Genomic DNA, 24,337 nt, shown 5'->3' with positions numbered 1-24,337 from the left:
AATTTTCTTCTTTTTATACCAGAGTTTCAGGAATTTCTTCTACACATTAATATTGATAGTACCCACAGATTCCATCCAAGGGTATCCTAAAACCACATCCACATTAGCCATATCTGAAGCATGAAAATCACAATGCAACACATACTTATCCATAGAAAGCTTCAAATCTTTATAAACTTGAACATCCTCATTATCAACATGTGTGTTTTCAATGTGTTTTGTTGGAACTTGCAATTTTTTTGCCAAATTGACATTTATAAGATTTTGCTTGCAACTAGGATTTATAGACACAATGATTTTCTCCTTCTGAATACATCCATGAACCTGCAATAAGGAGATACCAGTAGCAAATAACCCCTTACATGTCTCATTCCCCTGTTGTCTAGCATGAGACCATTTGTCCAAAAGGAGTTTTTCAAATTCTTTATCCAAAAGTTCGGGCAATTCTTTGTTGTAAAGTGAGTTCCACCATCTGGAAGCCTCACCTCTAAAATTAGCCACTACCGAAAATTTCCAATGTTTTTTCGATAATGACTTTTTTGCTTTTATGTGTTCTTCAATAGTAGGACCATCATCTTTTCCTGTAAAATCTGGAACCGCCATGAAGAGTGTTTTGAAAAAAAAAATCACTTACTTGGTGAAAATTTGAAATGGCCACAAATTAGTCAATATTGCTCAGAATCCCTATTATGACCTATTTTCTGAAATGGAACAACCCTTCTGCTTCTTCCCATGTGATAAAAATCCCGATCTAGGCACTGGAATTTCAGATTCGCGCTGCACTTGTCCCGCCGTCACAAAAAAATTCTAAAAAAAGAGTTGTTTTTAAATCAGCGATATCTCCCTCATCCGGACTCCGATTCAACTATTTTTTTTTTAATTGGGTATTTTTTCACCAAAAACTCAGATCTGCAATAAGATTCTACATATTTTGCACCAGAACATACAGATCTAATCTGCAAACGTGTCACTCTGAAAAATGTTTGCACACAGCTGATTTTTAAATCAGTGATATCTCCCTCATCCGGACTCCGATTCGGCTGATTTTTTCTTTAATTGGGCATTTTTTTCACAAAAAACTAGATCTGCAATTAGATTTGGCAGATAAACTCACCACCCCGAAAAATGTTTGCAACACAGCTAATTTTTACATCAGCAATATCTCCCTCATCCAAACTCTGATTCAGCCGATTTTTTTTTAATGGGTATTTTTTCGCCAACAACTCAGATCTGCAATTAGATTCTACAGATTTTGCATCAAAAAATATAGATCTTATCTGCAAACTCACCGCCCAAAAAATTCCTGCAAAAAAATAAAAAAATTCTCTGCTTTTCCCAAGAAAGTGCTCTGATACCACTTGTTATAACTCTAATACCACTTGTTATAGATCTGATCTGAAAATATATGATAATAGAAATAAACCCAATAAATATCTGAATATAGATAGAAATCCTTCACTTTATTAATCAAACCTTTAAGGTAGGGCAGCACCATTCATTCACTCCTTAAGGAAGGAGAACACTCCACAAGCCTATACCTGTTCATACAATATTCCTTCACATCTCTCAATGGGGAGTCTCTAGCCTCTATATAGGCCTCATACATACAATACCATGGGTCATTACCATGGTTCCCTCAATACCATCTATCTAATACCATGGGCTTATTACATTATTGCTAACTACTTGTGGTCCCTTACATGATACAGGTTAACCACCTTATTTATTAGTATGGCCCATCCCATTATTACAATATTCCTTTGGGCACCTCCCTTTGTACCCCATATTATCCCCCCTAGGTATACTACATGTTACATGTTGTTACGCTGTTGATTGAATGCTCACTGTTGGGCAGGGACACTGTGGCCTGCATAGACCTTGCATGGTAGCCTTGAAATAACCAGATGCGCGCCAGGTTGACAATTAATGTGGGAAAAGGGTGAATTCTATAATTCATATCTAAACACCAAAATTTTGGCGCAGTATTCAGGAAGGCTATTGAAGGCTTGAGAGTACGGCCAGTATTGACCATAGGACTGACCTCTCATCCTGGGGAGGGAATTTTTCACCTTGCTCCAGGTCTTGAGCATTAAATCATTTTGGCTGCTTTGATTTCTTGTTTTGTGTAGGACCACTTTCTTGTCCTGAGTAGGGAAGGTTTCACCCTACTCCAGGTCCTGAGCATTAAAATTGCCTTGGTTATTTTGATTTCTTATTTCTTTTAGGAACCACTCTCTCGTCCTCGGAAGGCAAGTTTTTTTCCCTGTTTCAGGTGTTGATCTTAGATTTTTGGTTGGTTTGTCTTTCTTTCTTTTGTTTTCTTTTTAGGGGCCACTCTTGCATCTTGGGAAGGGAAGTTTCCACCTTGTTCTAGGTCCTGAGCTTTATATTTGTTTGAATGTTCTCCTTTCGCTTTTTGATTGCATGAATAGAGACATGAATAAAAGGGGCAGAGGAAGACCCCCAAAAAGAGGAAGGAAATATCTAGGAAAAGTGACCTATATCCAAGGAATCATTTCAAGAGTTGAGTTAGGAGCATCGTCATGCACTGTTGTGAGGGTTAGATCTCATACGAGATCTGGAGGGTAGTCAGTTTCACAACCAGAACCTCCCCTAATAACAGAAGTAGAATTCAGGGAAGAAGAAATAAGAAGTAGAGGATTAGAAGAATTGATCATTGCTAGTTTAGAAGAAGAAGAAGGCTTGAGGGAATTCACTCCACCATTTGATCGAGGAAGTGTTGTTAGACAGACTCAACCCTGCACTGAAGAACAACCAGCACCTATTGAGATTCCAAGTGAATATTGGAAAATATTCATGGCTCATCCAACTTCCACGATCGAATTTCCAATTGGAGATATTAGAGGTGATGCACCTATGAAGCCTATTCCTTTTAAAGCATTACCTAATTTCCATGGTCTTTCTTCTAAATATCCAGACACATTCCTTTTTGAATTCGATGTTTTTTATCGGGGATATGATTATATTTCTTATGCTCATAGATTAAAGATATTCCCTACTACTTTGAAGAGAATAGCTCTGAGGTGATTTATGGGTTGGGGGGGAATCTATTACAACATGGGATGACATGAAGAATATTTTCCTTGAAAAATATCAGGACTAATGAAAATCCCGAGATATTAAGGAGGAAATCTTTAAGATTTTGTAGAAAGAGGATGAGAACATGGAGGACTTTGTGGAACGCTTCAAATATAATCTGCAAAGATCAGGTCATAGTGATCTGGATAAGGATATCTTAAAAATAATCATTCTCCAGGCACTAAGGAATGAATATTTGGAACTCCTGAATGTGGTAGGAAAGGGAGTGTTATGAAACCAGCTCAAGAAAAGATAGAAAAGATAGATCAACGCCTTAGAATTCAGCCTCTTCGAGGGGGCAACCTCCTTTACATTACATAAAGGAACAATTCTTGGATGATTCAAATGACAAAACCTCCTTTCTATATATAGGAGTCTAAGGAGTCACAATATAATCCAGCTGACCTAACGATAATAATATAAAGCCACAAAAATAACAATAGAGGGATTCTATGGGCACATTAATAACAATATGGGGGCAATGGGGGCACAACAATATAAATAAGGGGTATAACTACAATAGTAATGGGGTAATCACTAGTATTATAGGGACCCAACATGCCCCTCTCCTTCAAGAAAGTGTTGTCCTCAACGCTTGAGTAGTTCTGGATATTTCTGCATAAAATTCTCATCCTCCCATGTGGAATCTTCAGCAGATAAGTTCTTCCACTTGATAAGGTACTCTGAAATTGATCGATTTCGTAGCTGTCGAGTTCTTGTTTCTATAACTGCTTCCGGTCCAATATAATTTTTCCTTCCTCGTCAAGTTCTGGCAATATTGTTTGAACTGGGAGCTTGTCGCCTATAACCTTCTTTAAGCATGAAACATGGAAAACTGGGTGCAATCGAGAAGCTGCAGGAAGCTCCAATTTGTATGCCATAGTACCAATCTTTTGCAACACCTTGTACGGACCATAATACTTTGGTGATAATTTATTATCCTTCTTAGCTTGCTTGAGGGACATTTTCTTATATGGTTGTAGCCATAGGAATACCCAATCACCTACATCAAAACTTCTTTCACTGCGATGTTGATCTGCCTGTTGTTTCATTCTATTCTGTGCCAACACGAGGTTATCCTTTAAGAGTTGGAGGACTTGTTGTTGATGTTCGATGTGATGTTCCACTGCCTGAACCTTAGAATTTTCTCTTAAATATGATGTGATGGATGGTGGTTGATACCCATAAAGTGCCATAAATGGGGTCATTTTTGTTGCTGTATGAAAGGAAGTGTTATACCACCATTCAGCCAGAGGCAACCATTTGACCCATTGTGTCTGTTTATCAGATACAAAGCAACGAAGATATCCTTCCAAACATTTGTTTACTATCTCAGTTTGCCCATCAGATTGAGGATGATAAGATGAGCTATGAGCTAACTGAGTACCAAGACAAGAAAATAATTATGTCCAAAAATTTCCAGTGAAAATGGGATCTCTGTCACTTACAATAATCTTTGGGTTTCCATGTAGCTTTTGAATTGTTTCCATAAATGCAGTAGAAACTGTACTGGCTTTAAATGGATGTGATAATGCACAAAAGTGTGCATACTTGGTAAGTCTGTCAACTACCACCATGATGACACTCTTTCCCTCAGACTTGGGTAAACCTGTGATAAAATCCATTGAAACCTCCTCCCAACGTTGGCTTGGAATGGATAAAGGTTGTAATAGACCCGGTGTCTTAATTGTTTCAACTTTATTTTGTTGGCAAACCAAACATTCTGCCACAAACTTTTGAATATCTGATTTAAGGCCATCCCAAAAAAATTCCTTCTTAACCCTGTGGTAAGTTTTTAAAAATCCTGAGTGCCCTCCTAAGGGAGAAGTGTGCAATTCCATAAGAATCTTTTGTTTTAGCTGGGAATTCTTACAGAGGTATAAGCGATCTTTGTACCATAACGAATCATTTTTCCAGCTAAATGTATCAGACGTACTGGAATCTTGTTGTAGCTTTCGAATAAGTGCCCACACTTCTTCGTCATTCTTCCATTCCTCCCTTGCTTCATTTATCCAATCTGGTTGGATAATAGAAATGGCGCACAACAATGCTTCCACATCCTCATCCTTTCTTGAGAGTGCATCTGCCACCACATTTTGCTTCCCTTTTTTGTAGATGATTTCAAAGTCATAACCCAACATCTTTGTGACCCACTTTTGTTGCTCTTCAGAGGATAATCTTTGTTCTAAAAAGTATTTAAGGCTATCATGATCCGTTTTTACCTTGAAGTGTCTTCCCATTAGGTAGGGTCGCCATTTCTTAAGTGCATGGAGTATTGCCAACATTTCCTTCTCATAAATAGCTTTTCTTAGAAACTTTCCCTTGATTGGACGACTTTCAAAAGCAATGGGTCTTTCATCTTGCATTAGAACAGCACCATTCCATTTCCTAAAGCATCACATTCCACAATAAAGGTTTTTGTGAAGTCCGGTGTAGCTAAGACCGGTGCTTGGCACATTGCCTCTTTAAGATGTTCAAAGGCCTTTGTTGCTTCCAGAGTCCATGAAAATGCATCTTTCTTCAATAATGTTGTTAGAGGTGCTGCTATTCTCCCATAATTCTTAACAAACTTGCGATAATACCCTGTCAACCCAAGAAATCTGCGCAAATGCTTTATGGATGTGGGGATTTTCCATTCCTTAATGGCTTTAATTTTGCTAGGGTCTACCTTAACTCCTTCATGAGATACAATATGACCCAAATATTCCACCTCCTGGACTCCAAAAAACATTTGGATCTTTTTGCATATAATTGTTTCTCCTCCAATAGTTGTAGCACCCTGTCAACATGTTCAACATGATCCTTCCAAGACTTGTTGTAGATTAGTATATCATCAAAAAATACTAACACAAATTTTCTAAGGAATGGTTTGAAAATTGAATTCATCAAACCTTGAAATGTTGAAGGTGCATTGGTAAGGCCAAAAGGCATGACCAAAAATTCATAATGACCCTCATGAGTTCTAAATGCCATTTTTGGAATGTCTTCAATCTTCATTCTGATTTGATGATATCCTGAACGAAGATCCAACTTGGTGAAGTAAATTGATCCATGCAATTCATCTAGTAATTCATCAATGATAGGAATGGGGAACTTATCTTTAATAGTGAGCTTGTTGAGCTCCCTATAATCTGGACACATGCGCCATGATCCATCCTTCTTGTGCACCAATACTACTAGAGCAGAGAAAGAACTTTGACTTGGTTGAATTATACCAGCCTCTAGCATTTCTGCAACCATACGTTCAATTTCACTTTTTTGGACATAGGGATATCTGTACGGCCTGATGTTTGGAGGAACACTTCCTGGAATCAGATGAATAGCATGATCATGATCACGCATAGGTGGGAGACCTTTGGGAGTCTCAAATACCTTGGAATGATTGTCCAGGACTTTTTGGAGATCTGGAGAAATAGATGATTCTAATGTGGAAACATCTAGCGAACATAATTGTGCAATTACACCCCTTTGCTCCTTTTTTAGAAGCTTTTTCATACCATTAGAGCTGATTATCTTTCCTGGTTTCCCTGCAATACCCCTTAATTCAACTTCCTTTCCTTCCGTAGAAAATTTGATGAAAAGTTCTTGAAAATTAAAAGCTATTGTACCCAAGGATTGTAGCCATTAGACTCCTAGTACAACATCAGCACCTCCCATTGGAATGGAAAGCATTGGGCTAGTCAATACATATTCTCCCATGGATAGCTTGATATTATGGCACTTTCCAGAGCAATTTATTGTTCCTCCATTTGCAATCATCACTTGACACTCTGGTGTTGGATATAGGAAGCAATTCAATTCTTTTGCTACCCTACAATGAATAAAATTGTGGGTGCTTCCTGAATCAATCAACACTATTACCTTTTTCTTCTTGATTTTTTCTTCTATCTTGATGGTTTGAGGAGTGGTAATTCCCGCCAATGCATTACAAGATATGGTCGGATTTATTTGTTCTTCATCTAGGCTTTGTTCCTGGAGCATATCCTGTTCTTTTGACCTTTCTTGCTCCTTTTCTTCTTCCTCTTCACAATCTATGTAGAATAATTTCTTCTCAGCACACTTATGAGCTTTAGTGTATTTGCTATCACAACTATAACAAAGCCCTTTTGCTCTTTTTTCTTCCAATTGTTGTGGTGTCAACCTTATAGGTTGTGGAAGACTAGGGGCAACTACACTTCCATCTTTATAGTTGTGAGTGGTATGCTTCCTGGTTGCCATAATTTTGCTTTCCATTTTTCTTGCTAACCTGAATGCCTTCTCTAATGAATCAGGTTCCCAAAGTCGAACATCATGTTGGATATTATCCTTTAAAGACCCTATGAACACATCAATCCTATGCTCCTCTAGAATATCTTTTACCCTTATGTTCAATTTTTGGAACTCCTCAATGTGCTCCATTATTGAACCCTTTTGTTTGAGACTTATCAATTGGCTAAAAAAAGTGTTGCTTTTTGTATCCTCATAATGTGCTATCAATTCTTCCGTAAAAATTGCCCAAGTGATAAATTGTTTACGAGAGCAAAGCCATTGATACCATACAAACTGATTTGGTTCCAAATATAAAGTTGCCATACGTACCTTTTGTGTGTTTTGCACATTATTGAGATCGAAGAACTGCTCCATCTGTAATATCCATGTGGCGGGATCCTTGCCATCAAACTTCTGTTAGCTACCTATACCAATAGGTTTCATTTTTCATGATTGGCTTGGGAAGTGCCAATATGATCTACTTTGGCAAGGCAAAGATCTCATATTCTGATAGAAGACACACATGTGCATTTGGTTGATGCAGTCATACTTCTCAATGGGTGATCCAACAGCCTAAGCTGGGTCAGGCCATGTTTCAATTTTTTGTTGTAGATTAGAGAAAGAAGTCTGTCCAAACAGTTTAATCTTGGCAGACAAAGTAGCTAGGTAGAGAATTAAGGTTCCCAACTGCATAACCTAGGGCCTTGGAAGAAATAAGGGTAGCATTAGATAGACAATCAAAAAGAAAAGGCCAATGAAAAGAAAAGGCACTTAAGGGTCTGCAAGTCCAAGTGCACCCTCCAAGAAGAAACAAAAAATGCTAGGCAAGTAGCTGGGTAAGTAGATGGGGTTGCAGAAGTGGTATTCATCTCAGACTGAATCTTGCTAGTCAAGATAAGAAAAGCAACACAATGGAGCATGTCTAACTTCCCATTTTTCCCCTTTTACTTTCATTACTAACACCCCTTCATCAGCTGAGACTCATAGAAGAATTTGAGGTGTTATGGTGGTTCTTATTCCTTTAAAAGCCACATTTCTTGTCTAAAATTCTTTTCATTTTGATCTACTCCCTAAACTAAGTAGTTTTCAAACAAACTTAGTGGTATCACTCCTCATTCACATTTTCCCCCCATATTAACCCCTAACTTCTATTATCTAAATCCCCTATGTTCCCCTTTCCCTACTATTATAACACCATGGTGTATAAACCCTCAAGCATTCTATAAATATCCTCCTTTTAGCATTATAGCTAAATAGGTTTGTCTAAGGGAGACTTTAGTCCACCTGGGACTATGCTCAACCCTGTCATGGGATTACTCTAACCCCTGGTTAGGAGTGATAACCTCTCCATAAGCCCTAACCTCACCTCTGCTCAAGAAATTCCACAGAAACCCCTTCCCTCTGCTAAAACCCACCATAAACCCTTTTTCCACAAATTAACCCAAAAACCCGAAAAACCCACAAAACCCTTAAACCTATTGTTCTGCGCATATATATTAAATTGAATATTTTATAAGGGCGGGACCCAACCCGGGAGCTGCGCGACCGGCGGCAATACCCGCCAGCCGTCCGATCTCCACCGCCCAGATCTAACGGTGGGTGGGTGTTTTCGCTCCCCGACCTGCCTCCCTTTAACGTCCGGGGAAGGGCGGTATTGGGCGCCGTACCCTGGACGCATGTCAAACGCTGGGGTTGTTCGGAGCCCCCCTCCCCAATACCACTTATCAACAAAGGCGGTGCGGGGAGTTTGCTTACCGCCTCCCCGATACCACCCCTCCCACACGTCATCACCCACGTCATTATGACGTCACACATGTCGCCCACCCCCGCGCCACGTGGCCCTCCACGTAGCCCTGCCACCGCATCTGCCCGCCGACGTGTCCAGCCATGATGGCCTCCACCTCAGCATCCACGTCACCTCCGTACCCGGGCCCCATGATGACGTCATGCTGACGTCATCGGCGGAAAAGCGCCAATAACTTGTTTTTTCCAAATTTATCATTATAAACGACCAAATTAGCCGTTTGCGGTCATTTTCACGCACAAACGACGCAGCCGTTGTTAACCAGCTTGCCGCGAAGTTTGCCTCCAGCCATCAAATTCGAAGTTGCGACCGCTACAAGTTAGAAATTCAGCTACATTGAACCTGCACAGTTCAGCCCGCAGGTTTTTCGAGCGATTTTACCAGGTATTCACCATATTTCCCCCATTTCGCCCATGCATTCCATTTCTCTGTAAATTCACCATTGAACACTTGTCAAAATCCTAAATTCAACTCTGTCTGCTACCTAAAAGTGAGCCAAAGCAACCTGCATTACCCCAGAACTATAATTCGACATTCAAACAGTCGTTCCACGGACTAAAACTGTAAAATTGTCCTCGAGGTGCCCGGCATTGTTCCCTTCTGCCAGGTATAGACCAGCTACAGTTTAACCAAAGTAAACCTTGCACACCTTCTCCAATTCACCCCTGGCAATTCACAATCCCTGTGAAATTAGCTAAGCAAATCATAGACAGTCCTATATAGCCTGCTCACTTTCACTTTGGAGATTGTACTGACCTTGTTCCTTTCACAAACTCTGCAATGGCTGCCCCTGCACCCACAGCTCTCCATGTTACTCCTTTAAATGCACCAAACAAAGACCTGGAAGCCTTGCCTCTTGTTGACAGGGACTCCCTTATTGAAGACTTTGTGGGTAACAGGGACTTTATGCAGACCTACAGGCAGTTGAGAGAGGACTATCTGAATGGCAAGGACACCTATGGGATATGGGAATCAAATCTTCCATACTATTGCCTCCCCTCTGTCAATGTTTTCCCTCAGATTATTCGCCTATGTGCTAAAAACTATGATGTGCAGCAAAGAGCCATTAAGTCTCCATCTGGGAGCATCCTGTTTCACATCAATCCTGAATCCATTAATAAAATGCTCCACTTTGACCAGACTGTGCTGCTATTCCCATTTTCCATGAATTATCTGTTGGATGCTGGTGCCAAGATGACTAGTGAGGAGATTCAGAATATCACCAGGATATTTATGAAACTTGAGTGCCAGCCTGCAGGGCCACCTCCCTACATGGATGTCTCCTTTACTGAAACAGGCAGACTACTGCTAGACATGATTTCTTATGTGCTGGGGTACAGAACCAGTGAGCATGTGGATAGGACAATGCTGGTTTTGTTATCTGTTTATAGTCCAGGCCAACCCCCTGCCCGCAAGTATAACTTTGCCAAGTTCATAGCTAACAAGATTCATGATCAGTTGAGCAAAGTGGACAGACAGGGTGTCTTCAAGTACTCATCTTACATCTACCATCTTTTCATGTACTATCAGTCCCAGGTTTTTCCATGCTACATCAAAAAGCTGGATTATAGAGGGGAAAGAAGATCTGTCATCTTCTGGACATCTGTCTATCACCTGGTCCAAAAATCACCCTATTCCTATTGTGAGTTTATTGACCAATTTGTATACCCTGTCTCCTGCCTATTGATGAGGGCCCCTCCTCCCAGAATATCAACAGAGATACAGAAAGCTTTGCAGCTTTCCAAGAAGTCCAAAATAGGTGATTGGTACCTATATGAGGATCATACAGTCATCAGATTTTATGGCTGTGAGCTTTGTCCATTCAGGCTCCCAAAATATGTGCCTATGAGGATATTTGCCCTTGAGTATTATAGGCAGTTGATTCAGTCTGACCTTACTCACTTCCACAGCTCCAAAAAGAAAGCCCACCTCAAGTTCAAACACCAGCTGGGCCCCTTCATCATGAATAAAAAGGAAGGTTGGGAAGAGGCTGACCTAATCCTCAAAGACAAATACCAGCTGTCATATAGTTTTCGGTGGGTCCCTTATGACCCTGAAGGCTTCATTTCTGCTAGAAGAATCAAGTACAGGCTAGTAGGCATTAAGCATTGCAACTATCCACATATTGAAAAATATGCCAACCAGCAGGAATGGCTGCAAGATTCTTTAGTTGACAAATTAACTGAAGAAGAAATGATGATAAAGAATGTCAAGGAATTGGAAAAGACTCTTGACCTAGACTCTGTGCAGCAGGTACCCTTCAAACGGTCTCATTCAGCAGGAGAAGGGACCTCGACCTCAAGGACTTCACCAGCCACACAAGCACCTTCTACAGCAGCACCAGGTTTAGACAAAGGAAAAGGAATAATGGGTGCTGAAGAGGAAGCAGTGAAAGTGAAGACTGCCCCTTCAACTGAACAGCAAAATGAACAGCATACTACATAGCAAAGTGAGCTGCAGAGGGAGGAGCAGCAAGAATAGCAGCAAGGGCAAACTGTCCTTCCACAAACTGAGCTACCAGCAGCTCCAGCAATGCAAATTCCACCCCCACAAACTGAGCCAGTAACTGCCCCAATTTTACACACCCCAGCACATGAGGAAAGGGGTACAAAAAGAGATAGAGAAGAGTCCACTCCTCTCAGTGGATCCTCCCAGCAGCCAGAAGCCAAAAGGCAAAGGGAAGACTCCCCAGAGGTAGAAGACATCACTGAAGATGTCTTGGACAGTGCAAGAAAAGACAGGGAGGGCAGTCAGCACACAGGTACAAGCTCCTTTCAGCAGGAGCAAGGTTTACAGCTTGGTTTGGAGGTGTCTTCCTCTTCCCAACAGAGCAAGAAGCCCAAGAGCACTAAGGCTTCCTTCAAACAAATAAAGGCTCAGAATGATCTGCTGAGGGCAGAGGTCTACAAACAATTTATAGATGCTACACTAGCCCAGCAAGAAAGGCTAATGTCTGTGTATGACATTAAAGAGGAAAAAATAATGCTCAGTCACTTTAAGCCTACAATACCGCAGCATAAGTCAGCTACAGATTTTGTGAAGACAAGGGTGGAGGTCTTGGCTAAAGACATCCATCCCATGGACCAAATCGAACTCCACAAGCAAGCTGGGGAGATGGTTTATGCAACCTTGGTGGAGAGGGCAACCATGGCCCATGAGCTGAAAGAGTCCTTGAAAAATACCAACACACAGTTGGATTTTGAGAGAATGTCCTCCTTGGCCAAAGACAATAGAATAAAGTCTCTTGAGGACATCATCATTGATCTAGGACATGATCCTAGTGATCCAAAGGGTGTGAAGGCCCTTATGAAGAAAAAGGATGATGACCTGAATGCATTAAAGAAGAGGTTGAAGCTGCAGCCCACAGAGCACCCTCAAACCGCAGAACTTCAAAAGCAAAAGCAGGTTGATGACCAGTTAGACCTCATAATGCAGCAAGACCAGAGGATCAGGGATTTGAAGAAAGAGCTGGAAGGAGCATTACAAGATAAACAGGGAGAATCCACTTCCCAAGCTCCTCCAACTACTTCAACAACAGCAACAACTTCAGGGGCAGCAGTGGCCCCCACAACAGAAGCAGCAGGAACAACAACAGCTCCAGATACCAGCACTAGTGTAGAAGACTTGACCAAGGCCATAAAACAAATGGAGCTGCAGGCTGATGAAATAAAACAGGCCAAGGCCAAACTGGCAGAATTAGATGCCAAATATGACAAGTCAAAAATGACTGTGGCAGAGCAAAGCAGAGAAATAAAAGCTCTGAAAGAAAAGATAAAGGCCTTGGAGAAAGAGTTAAATCTGGAAAGTGCCATGGCCGATATAAAAAGAATTCTATGGGGTAAAATTGGCCAAACCATCACCAAACAATGGAGGTCCATCAAAACAATCCATGAGCAAATGGATTTAATTGGCCAAGCACAGACAGAGATCCAGAGGGCCAAAACAGTGTTGGGAAACAGACCTGAGCAGGCAAACAGAATGATAGATTTTTTGAACGGGCAAGATAAAGATGAGCTGGCAGCCATTGGCATCACCAACAGAACAGAAGCCATCCTCACAGCTAAAAAGGTGCTAACTCTCAGAAGTTATGTACAAACTGTGGAGAGGAAATGTTATGAAATACAGGCTGAGGTGGATGAGTATAAACTCAAAATGGGAATGTTGCAAGCAAAGGGACTGCCCAGCCTGCTGAGCGGTACAGGAAGACTAATCACCCGAGATCAATTTATCAACAGGATGGCAACCTCTATTGAAAATCAAATAATTGCATCTGGCAGTACGTCTGAGCAAACAGGGCCTCCCACAGGACAGAGCTTATATGATAAACTTGAAAGCCTGTTCTTCATTGACAATGAGGCAAATCATCTGTTTGAAACTCCTCCCAACTTTTATAGATATACAGAGGCCGATGAGACCTTAATAAAGATGCGGAGACATCAAATGCCAAAGGAGGATTGGTGGCAAGCAATGCTTCAAATTCTGCCACGGTAGCCTCAGTTGCTCGGTCACTGCCAGCTCCAGCTCACTAGAAGACAAACAGCAGAAAAGGGTTAGCATTTAAAAGCAGCTGAAAAATGACTCAGCACATGGACAGCGACAGCTAGCCCAAAGGATAAAGATTATGTAAGTTTTGGACAGCGCATCCCCAGCCGACTCTAACAGTCATAAAGTCCAAATATCTTCTGACCATTTTTGACAGCTGAGGCACTAAGGAGTTATTACAGCATTCACTCCCTCAGCTACTACGCTCCAGAAGTTGGCTTATCATAAATGAGACATTAACTCATTCTTTGATATTTTTACATGTAAAAATTTTGTATATATACTCCCCTTAGTAACGCATAAGGGGTTGGTAATTTTCACTCTGAGGCAAATGTATTGTACATTTTCAGAATTATCTAATACAGAGGGCTGGATCAGCTCAGTGATTTCCTGAAATATTTGATGTCTGGATGAAGCTACATGTGCTGATGCAGAATTCCTGTGATGTTTGATGAAATAACAAGTTTTTCTCAATCTCTGTTTCTTGTTTTCTTATGTTTACCAAATCACACTCATGTTGCAATAAACTAGCAGTAAAGAAAAAGAATAGTGCAGGATTTGTTTTATTACACCTTGTGCTCAATTTTTACTACTGTAAATGTTTGTCTTCAGGATTACTATGGACATGAATTCTTAATTGCTCATGTGTATATTAGTTCTATATGTATGAATGTTACCTAGAAATTCTTCATTGCTTCTAGGATAATATTCTCACTGTCTTTCTTTAGCAGTTCACTGCAAGATTCTTAATTGCCTTGCATAAACTGGATACACCCCACTCAATCACTATTATAAACGTTTTTCCTCAGACACTAATCTGGCTCTGCAGCATCACTACAGTATCACTCAGCACCTCAAAACAGCTAAAGGACCACTGACTCCATTGCCCAATGACATATGACATACTAGTGAGAGCATACACACCTAGACTGAAACATTCTCCAACCAAATACAAAAACAAATCTTGAACATCATAGCTAGCCTAAAATACTGTCAGAACAGAGACAAATCATAAAGAGAGAGCCCTCTCTGATTACAGCCTGGCTAGAAGCTGTAATACAAAGATTGGTTAGTGGTTACCCCAGCCGTATTCCCTTGGGAGTCATAGGGAACAACCTGGGTGTTAACATAAATGGCGACTCCACTGGGGAGTCTTTAGAATTTTCTAATTACTATATATCTCCCAAAGCTACAGGTGAAACCTGAATATCAGCCAAGAGGCCTTCAAAACTGTTACTGTTTTACAGTAACAGCTTTAGGGAAGAGCTGCTTTAGTCAATCCTCATATTAGCTTTGAAATATATATAGCCATTCCGAAATCTTATCCAGTCCTTGCAGATATAAAAATTTCCTAAAAACTCAAAAAACAAAGTTCAGAAGCTGGCTCCCAAGAGGAATCCGAGGTATACAAGGTCAAACCCTGACCCCAATCCTCCAACTCCTTTTGAAAACCCCAATATAATCCCCAAAATCACTAGGAAGCAGCAAGGACAGGAGAATGTTGTTGACTTGAGTCCTGAAGCAATTTATCCTAATCCTATTCCAACTCCAGTCAAAGTTCTATTCCGATCCAACCCTGTTTCCCCTAGTTCACCATCTACTTCTCAAAGCCCTTCTTTCACACCTTCATCCACTGCACATATTCCCTTCACCAATACTTTGGCATCTACCGTTCCCCTTACCCCTGTTGTACCTATTGTCCCTGAAATCCCGTTTATCCCTACCAACCCTATAAACCCTCCAAACATGGCTAATAGATATGCACCCTTACAGTTGCATGCTAACACTCCAGCCTTACCTCAGGACTATCAGACCAAAATCTCATATTTTGACTCCACTGGCCCTTATTCAGCTATTCAACATGCCAGGAGAATGCAGGATCATTTTGAGAACTATGAGATAGATGATGACAGTGTGAGGATGAGAATTTTTGTCCAAAGCCTAACAGGTGATGTCCGAACTTGGTTCAGGTCACTTGCTGTAAATACCATCACAACCCCTGATGAGCTTTATCAAGCCTTTACTAACAGATGGGAGAAAAAGAAGGATCCCCTGCACATACTTGGGGAATATGACACAATAAAGAGAGGTCCTCAAGAGACCGTTTTGGAATATTGTGCCAGATTTAATAATGTATATAATGCACCACCACAAAACTTAAGACCTCCCCCTGATTTAGCTTTGTACAAATTCCCTGATGGCTTTGACCCTGATATGGCATATCAGTTGAAGGAAAGAGCCCCTGAAACCCTTGAAGAGGCCCAAAAGGTTGCTGTCACAGTAGAAGCAAACCTGATTGCTAAGAGAAACAGGGCAAGATTGGAAAAGAGAAGCATATACAAAGAAGAACCTTCAGCTTTTGATCAAAAACTAGATGCAATACTTAATGGAATGAAGAGATTGGGTGATAGAGTGGAATCGGTGGAGAGAAAGGCATCATGGGAAGCAACACAAAATAACCCTACAAGGAATCCAAACTTTAGGAGAAATCAAAACCCAAACGCTGGCAAGGCCAGTTCTGATCCAGAAATCAGACCTCCATTCCAAGAAAACTATGTCGAAACATCCACTTCAAATGAGCAAGAAGATGATACCCACATTAACCTGATGGGCCTGAATGATGGACATCAAGTTTTTCTTAGTCAAGAGGATCAAGAGGATGGTGAAATTGAGCAATTCCAAACCAAATCAGGTGAGTCATTTGACTTTAAACAAGGTTATGACACAGCTGTTTATGAAGTTCATAAACAATACAAACTGAGGAGCAGAACTGTAAATATAACACAGCCTGAAAAAACAAAGGATAGACTGCAGCCTAAGAGAGCCATAGGCACAGAACCAATCAACACAACTGATCCACTTACAAAAGAGGTAACTGTTGAAGAGATAACTGAACAAATTCCCTCAACACATGAGCCACTGGCTGCACCTTGTTTGCAGCCTAATCCAAGTGACCTTCCTCAAAGGATGAATGAAAAACATAAGCCCCAAAATCAAGACAAGGATCAAGTAGAAAACTTAGTAAACAAAGAAAAGGTTGTTGCCCACAGTACTAAGTTTCAAACTGAAAAACCTTTTGACTTAGAAGCAGAAATTGGCAAACTGAAAGTGGCCATCCCTCTCTCAGAATTAGCCAAGCATGACATCTACAAACAACAGATCAAGAAATCCCTTCAACTCACTCATAGTAAAGATAATGTCAATGTGTTGGATGACACCCCAGAATTGCTATTCGGTCCAGAGGTTGATGGAAAAATAGCAGTCACAGGGATATTACCTTTCTATGTTAGTTTACATGTGCATGACAAGATACTACACAATGCAATGTTTGATTCAGGTGCTTCTCATAACCTTATGCCTAAATCAGTGATGGAGAGGCTCAACTTAGACATTACAAGACCATATAAGGACCTGTTCTCATTTGACTCCAGCCAAGTCAAGTGTTTAGGCTTGATAAAAGACTTATGTGTATCCCTTGTCCAATATCCAAATAAAACAATATTAATGGATGTTGTAGTTGCTGATATCCCACCCAAATATGGGACGTTGTTATCAAGATCATGGGGGGCTAAACTCCAAGGTTCCTTACAGTTAGACATGTCATATGCCACAATCACAGTCTTTGGTCAACCCAAGAGACTATACAAAGAGTCACTCATGAAATACATGGTCAGCAGTGAAGAAAAGCCTCAAAACTTTCCCATATATGCTGTCCATTCTGATATAGATTCATACATTCTCTTCAATGATAATTCAGGTTTCACAAATAATGATGAAACCAACACACTCAAACAAGATCAGGACTTTAATGAACAAGCTGCTGCTCTAGATATAAAGCTGATCCGATCAAGTAATGAGATTGTTCCAAAAAATAAACTAAATAGAGAACCAGAACTCCAACTCACAATCCCAGACCATAGTGAAGTTATTAGCTCTCCCCAAAAACATGAGATCCTATGGTTCCTTGAATTTGATGGATCAGTCAACAAGTTAGGGGCAGGAGCTGGAGTCTGGGTACACAACAAACAAAACAGTCATGCAGAGGGCAGAGCTTACAGACTGAACTTCAGGTGCACTAACAATATGGCTGAATATGAAGCTCTCTTACTAGGCCTCAAGCTAGTAAAATCCCTACAAGCCATGAAAGTTTCAATCCTAGGAGATTCAGACCTAGTCATCCAACAAGTAAAGGGTAATTTTTTCACCAATGACAAAAGACGGAGGTCTTATAGGTCTGCTGCTGCTGAATTACTGAATTCATTCACTGAATTTCAGATTACCGAAATTCCTAGGACTCATAACCTTCATGCTCATAGTTTGGCCACATTTGCAAGTACCTGTAAGCTACCTTTTGAGCCCCACCACTATTTTACAGCCGAGATAAAACACCGACCATCTGTCCCAAACAATGTCAAGGATTGGCAAGTGTTTGATGATGACACACAGATAAACAATTTCTTGACTTTACAGCAAGAATTTTCAGGACTAAATATTGACACTGAAAGAGCAAGTCAATCACAAATACAGTATGAACAGAATAACAAAGCAATATCACCTAAAACAGCTAACCAAGTGCTACATCCTACAATTTTCAACAAAGACAACATGCAAGGAATTCAACAAATAGGTTCACAAGAAATCCAACAAATTAGGTGTGAGGAGACAACTGATGATGAAGCTGAAGTCATGCAATTGAAGGATAATTTTCTTCCAACAGGTTTAGCTCCATTGGAAGACATTTTTGACTCCAATGACGTTCCCAGCAAACCAAAAATGCAGCCCCTTAACTCTGCCATAGAGGAGTGTAACATTGGAACCATTGACAAGCCCAAGATAATAAAATTGTCTGCTTCCTTGCCTCCTGACCAAAAGCCTAAATACATTGACCTTTTTAAAGAGTTTCAGGATGTCTTCACTTGGAGTTATGAGGATCTAAAATCCTATGACACCTCTGTAATTCAACACACCATCCCTTTGAAGCCAGATCAAAAACCCTTTAAGCAAAAACTTAGGAGAATCAATCCTATGCTTCTCCCAGCAATGGAACAAGAGGTACAAAAGATGTTTAAGGCTGGCATCATAGCACCAATCAGATTCTCTGATTGGATTTCAAACTTAGTCCCTACAAGGAAGAAAACCGGTGAAATAAGGCTCTGTGTTGATCTAAGGAACTTGAATCAAGTGTCCTTAAAAGATAATTACCCCTTGCCCAAGATGGATCACATTCTGCAGAGAGTAGCGGGGGCCTCAAGAATTTCTTTACTTGATGGATTCTCAGGCTTCAACCAGATCTTAGTTCACCCTGATGATCAGGACAAAACGGCATTTACAACCCCATGGGGAACCTTCAAATATGTTAAAATGCCTTTTGGGTTGAAGAATGCAGGGGCTACATTCCAAAGAGCAATGGATATTGCTTTTGCCAAAGAAATTCATGACTTCCTTGTCATTTATTTAGATGACCTCACACCTTTCTCCAAATCTGACCAAGAACATTTGAAACATCTAAGGCAGATATTCATAACTTGTAGGAAATATGGAATTTCCTTAAATCCTAAGAAATCCCTGTTTGGTTTAGAGGAAGGTAAGCTGTTGGGTCACATAATCTCTAAGGATGGCATTAGGATTGACCCAGACAGAATCCAGGCCATTTTACAAATGCCTCACCCAAGAAATGTAAAGGAATTACAAGCCTTTTTGGGGAAAATCAACTTCCTAAGGAGATTTATCCCAAATCTGGCCGAATTGAGCAGGTTACTCAATAGCATGCTTAAGAAGGATTCAAAAGTAAAATGGACAATAGAAGCAAGCCAAGCCTTTGAAGGAATAAAGGTGGCCCTCACCCAAACCCCAGTTCTAACAAATCCACAATTTGATAGGGAATTTATCATATTTTCCTTTGCCTCCCAACACACAATTACTGTTGTTTTATTACAGAAAGATGACCAAGGAAATGAGAAACCCATTGCTTTCTTTAGTAAAGCTCTTAGAGATGCACCCCTGAAATACCAGATCATGGAAAAACAAGCATATTCTTTGGTCAAAGCTATTAAAGACTTTAGGATCTATATCCTATACTCCCATGTTATAGCTTATGTACCAAGCCCAATTGTGAAAGACATACTTACTCAAGAGAACTTAGAGGGCAGAAGAGGAAAATGGATTGCCAACATTTTAGAATTTGATATTGAAATAAAACCTACAAAACTGATAAAAGGGCAGGGCTTGGCCAAATTAATGTCTGAAACAAATTTCCAAGCCTTGGACATCAACCAATTGGACAGTGAACCGGAGCTGGCGACTCCAAAGATCAATGTAGCCTTTGAACAATCCCCCTGGTATTCTGATATCTGTTATGTGTTACAAAACCTGTGTGCTCCCCCAGGGCTGTCCAGAACTAAATGTAGGTTCTTAAAAATGAAAGCTTCTAAATTTGGTGTTATGGATGGAAATCTGCTTTGGAAAAACCATGAGGGTATCTTATTAAACTGTTTCACTGAAAATGAGACTAACAAAATCATGGAAGAATTTCATGCAGGTAATTGTGGTGGACATTTGTATTGGAAGTCCACTGTCGATAAGATATTGAGGGCTGGTTACTACTGGCCCACCATGTTCTCTGATGTCAAGAAATTCACCACCGCATGTCATAAATGTCAAGTGTTTGAGGGGAAGAGACAGTTACTGCCACTTCCCTTGAGGCCTATTGCAACAGAGAGACCTTTTCAACAATGGGGCTTGGATTTCATTGGGGAAATTCATCCCTCATCTTCAGGACAACATAGATGGATTCTGACAGCTACGGACTACTTCACCAAATGGATTGAAGTTGTTCCATGCAGACAAGCAAATGATTCCACTATCATTCAGTTCCTTGAGACCAATATCCTTTCTAGATTTGGCTGTCCTGATAAAATAATAACAGACAATGCTGCTGCTTTCAGATCTAAGAAGATGGTAAATTTCTGCCACAAGTTTCACATTACCTTGGGCCATTCTACTCCATACTATCCCAAAGGAAATGGCCTTGCTGAATCATCAAATAAAAGCCTGGTAAACATCATAAAGAAAGTGCTAGAAGATAACAAAAAGAATTGGCATAAGAAGCTTGTGAATGCCTTATGGGCAGATAGGCTAACAACCAAGAGATCCATTGGGGTCAGCCCATATGAGTTAGTCTATGGATTGGAAGCCAAATTCCCTTCTTCACTAGGGATCCCTGTTATGAAACTACTCCAAGAAAGTCAAGCTGAGCCCAATGATATGCAAAGGAGAGTGAATCAAATTATATGTCTACAGCAAACTAGAGATCAAGTATATAACAGAGTTCAAATCCTTCAAGAGAAGCTGAAGAAAGCCTTTGACAGAAGGACTAAGGCTGAAGATTTCAACCTAGGTGACAAAGTTCTTAAGTGGGATTCAAGAAGGGAAGATAAAGGAAAACATGGCAAATTTGATTCCCTTTGGAGAGGACCTTTTGTCATTCAAGCATTACAGGGAAATAACACTTATTTTTTGGAGAATTTGGATGGCACTGACTTAGGTGAAGGTCCTGTAAATGGCAGGATGTTGAAGCACTATTTTGATCACTTTCCATCCACATAACAGGGTCTTTCCTTCTGTACATAAACAGTTGTATATATTTTTCTTTCAGCATATAAATAGCTCAGTTTGAGAATGCTGCTGTAAATAAGCAGAAAGGGACTTAATGTTTCAGAAATTCCACAGAGGTGGTAGCCTCCAATTTTGAAACTGCAAGAAGAGAATTTCCAAGCTTTGGTAAAAACAGATCAATGACCAAGGCATTCTGACCTGCTGTTCTTGGTCTTTCAAGAAGAAAAACCATCCCCAAGTGGAGCCACTGTTAGCTACCTATACCAATAGGTTTCATTTTTCATGATTGGCTTGGGAAGTGCCAATATGATCTACTTTGGCAAGGCAAAGATCTCATATTCTGATAGAAGACACACATGTGCATTTGGTTGATGCAGTCATACTTCTCAATGGGTGATCCAACAGCCTAAGCTGGGTCAGGCCATGTTTCAATTTTTTGTTGTAGATTAGAGAAAGAAGTCTGTCCAAACAGTTTAATCTTGGCAGACAAAGTAGCTAGGTAGAGAATTAAGGTTCCCAACTGCTTAACCTGGGGCCTTGGAAGAAATAAGGGTAGCCTTAGATAGACAATCAAAAAGAAAAGGCCAATGAAAAGAAAAGGCACTTAAGGGTCTGCAAGTCCAAGTGCACCCTCCAAGAAGAAACAAAAAATGCTAGGCAAGTAGCTGGGTAAGTAGATGGGGTTGCAGAAGTGGTATTCATCTCAGACTGAATCTTGCTGGTCAAGATAAGAAAAGCAACACAATGGAGCATGTCTAACTTCCCATTTTTCCCCTTTTACTTTCATTACTAACACCCCTTCATCAGCTGAGACTCATAGAAGAATTTGAGGTGTTATGGTGGTTCTTATTCCTTTAAAAGCCACATTTCTTGTCTAAAATTCTTTTCATTTTGATCTACTCCCTAAACTAAGTAGTTTTCAAACAAACTTAGTGGTATCACTCCTCATTCACATTTTCCCCCCATATTAACCCCTAACTTCTATTATCTAAATCCCCTATGTTTCCCTTTCCTTACTATTATAACACCATGGTGTATAAACCCTCAAGCATTCTATAAATATCCTCCTTTTAGCATTATAGCTAAATAGGTTTGTCTAAGGGAGACTTTAGTCCACCTGGGACTATGCTCAACCCTGTCATGGGATTACTCTAACCCCTGGTTAGGAGTAATAACCTCTCCATAAGCCCTAACCTCACCTCTGCTCAAGAAATTCCACAGAAACCCCTTCCCTCTGCTAAAACCCACCATAAACCCTTTTTCCACAAATTAACCCAAAAACCCGAAAAACCCACAAAACCCTTAAACCTATTGTTCTACGCATATATATTAAATTGAATATTTTATAAGGGCGGGACCCAACCCGGAAGCTGCGCGACCGGCGGCAATACCCGCCAGCCGTCCGATCTCCACCGCCCAGATCTAACGGTGGGCGGGTGTTTTCGCTCCCCGACCTGCCTCCCTTTAACGTCCGGGGAAGGGCGGTATTGGGCGCCGTACCCTGGACGCGTGTCAAACGCTGGGGTTGTTCGGAGCCCCCCTCCCCAATACCACTTATCAGCAAAGGCGGTGCGGGGAGACCGCTTACCGCCTCCCCGATACCACCCCTCCCACACGTCATCACCCACGTCATTATGACGTCACACATGCCGCCCACCCCCGCGCCGCGTGGCCCTCCACGTAGCCCTGCCACCGCATCTGCCCGCCGACGTGTCCAGCCATGATGGCCTCCACCTCAGCATCCACGTCACCTCCGTACCCGGGCCCCACTATGACGTCATGCTGACGTCATCGGCGGAAAAGCGCCAATAACTTGTTTTTTCCAAATTTATCGTTATAAACGACCAAATTAGCCGTTTGCGGTCATTTTCACGCGCAAACGACGCAGCCGTTGTTAACCAGCTTGCCGCGAAGTTTGCCTCCAGCCATCAAATTCGAAGTTGCGACCGCTACAAGTTAGAAATTCAGCTACATTGAACCTGCACAGTTCGGCCCGCAGGTTTTTCGAGCGATTTTACCAGGTATTCAACATATTTCCCCCATTTCGCCCATGCATTCCATTTCTCTGTAAATTCACCATTGAACACTTGTCAAAATCCTAAATTCAACTCTGTCTGCTACCTAAAAGTGAGCCAAAGCAACCTGCATTACCCCAGAACTATAATTCGACATTCAAACAGTCGTTCCACGGACTAAAACTGTAAAATTGTCCTCGAGGTGCCCGGCATTGTTCCCTTCTGCCAGGTATAGACCAGCTGCAGTTTAACCAAAGTAAACCTTGCACACCTTCTCCAATTCACCCCTGGCAATTCACAATCCCTGTGAAATTAGCTAAGCAAATCATAGACAGTCCTATATAGCCTGCTCACTTTCACTTTGGAGATTGTACTGACCTTGTTCCTTTCACAAACTCTACAATGGCTGCTCCTGCACCCACAGCTCTCCATGTTGCTCCTTTAAATGCACCAAACAAAGACCTGGAGGCCTTGCCTCTTGTTGACAGGGACTCCCTTATTGAAGACTTTGTGGGTAACAGGGACTTTATGCAGACCTACAGGCAGTTGAGAGATGACTATCTGAATGGCAAGGACACCTATGGGATATGGGAATCAAATCTTCCATACTATTGCCTCCCCTCTGTCAATGTTTTCCCTCAGATTATTCGCCTATGTGCTGAAAACTATGATGTGCAGCAAAGAGCCATTAAGTCTCCATCTGGGAGCATCCTGTTTCACATCAATCCTGAATCCATTAATAAAATGCTCCACTTTGACCAGACTGAGCTGCTATTCCCATTTTCCATGAATTATCTGCTGGATGCTGGTGCCAAGATGACTAGTGAGGAGATTCAGAATATCACCAGGATATTTATGAAACCTGAGTGCCAGCCTGCAGGGCCACCTCCCTACATGGATGTCTCCTTTACTGAAACAGGCAGACTACTGCTAGACATGATTTCTTATGTGCTGGGGTACAGAACCAGTGAGCATGTGGATAGGACAATGCTGGTTTTGTTATCTGTTTATAGTC

Source organism: Pinus tabuliformis, chromosome 7, assembly GCF_031772625.1.
Source record: "Pinus tabuliformis cultivar Carrire ecotype Pingquan chromosome 7, CPIR1, whole genome shotgun sequence".
NCBI lineage: Eukaryota > Viridiplantae > Streptophyta > Pinopsida > Pinales > Pinaceae > Pinus > Pinus tabuliformis.
Note: the sequence above shows the minus strand (reverse complement) of the source record.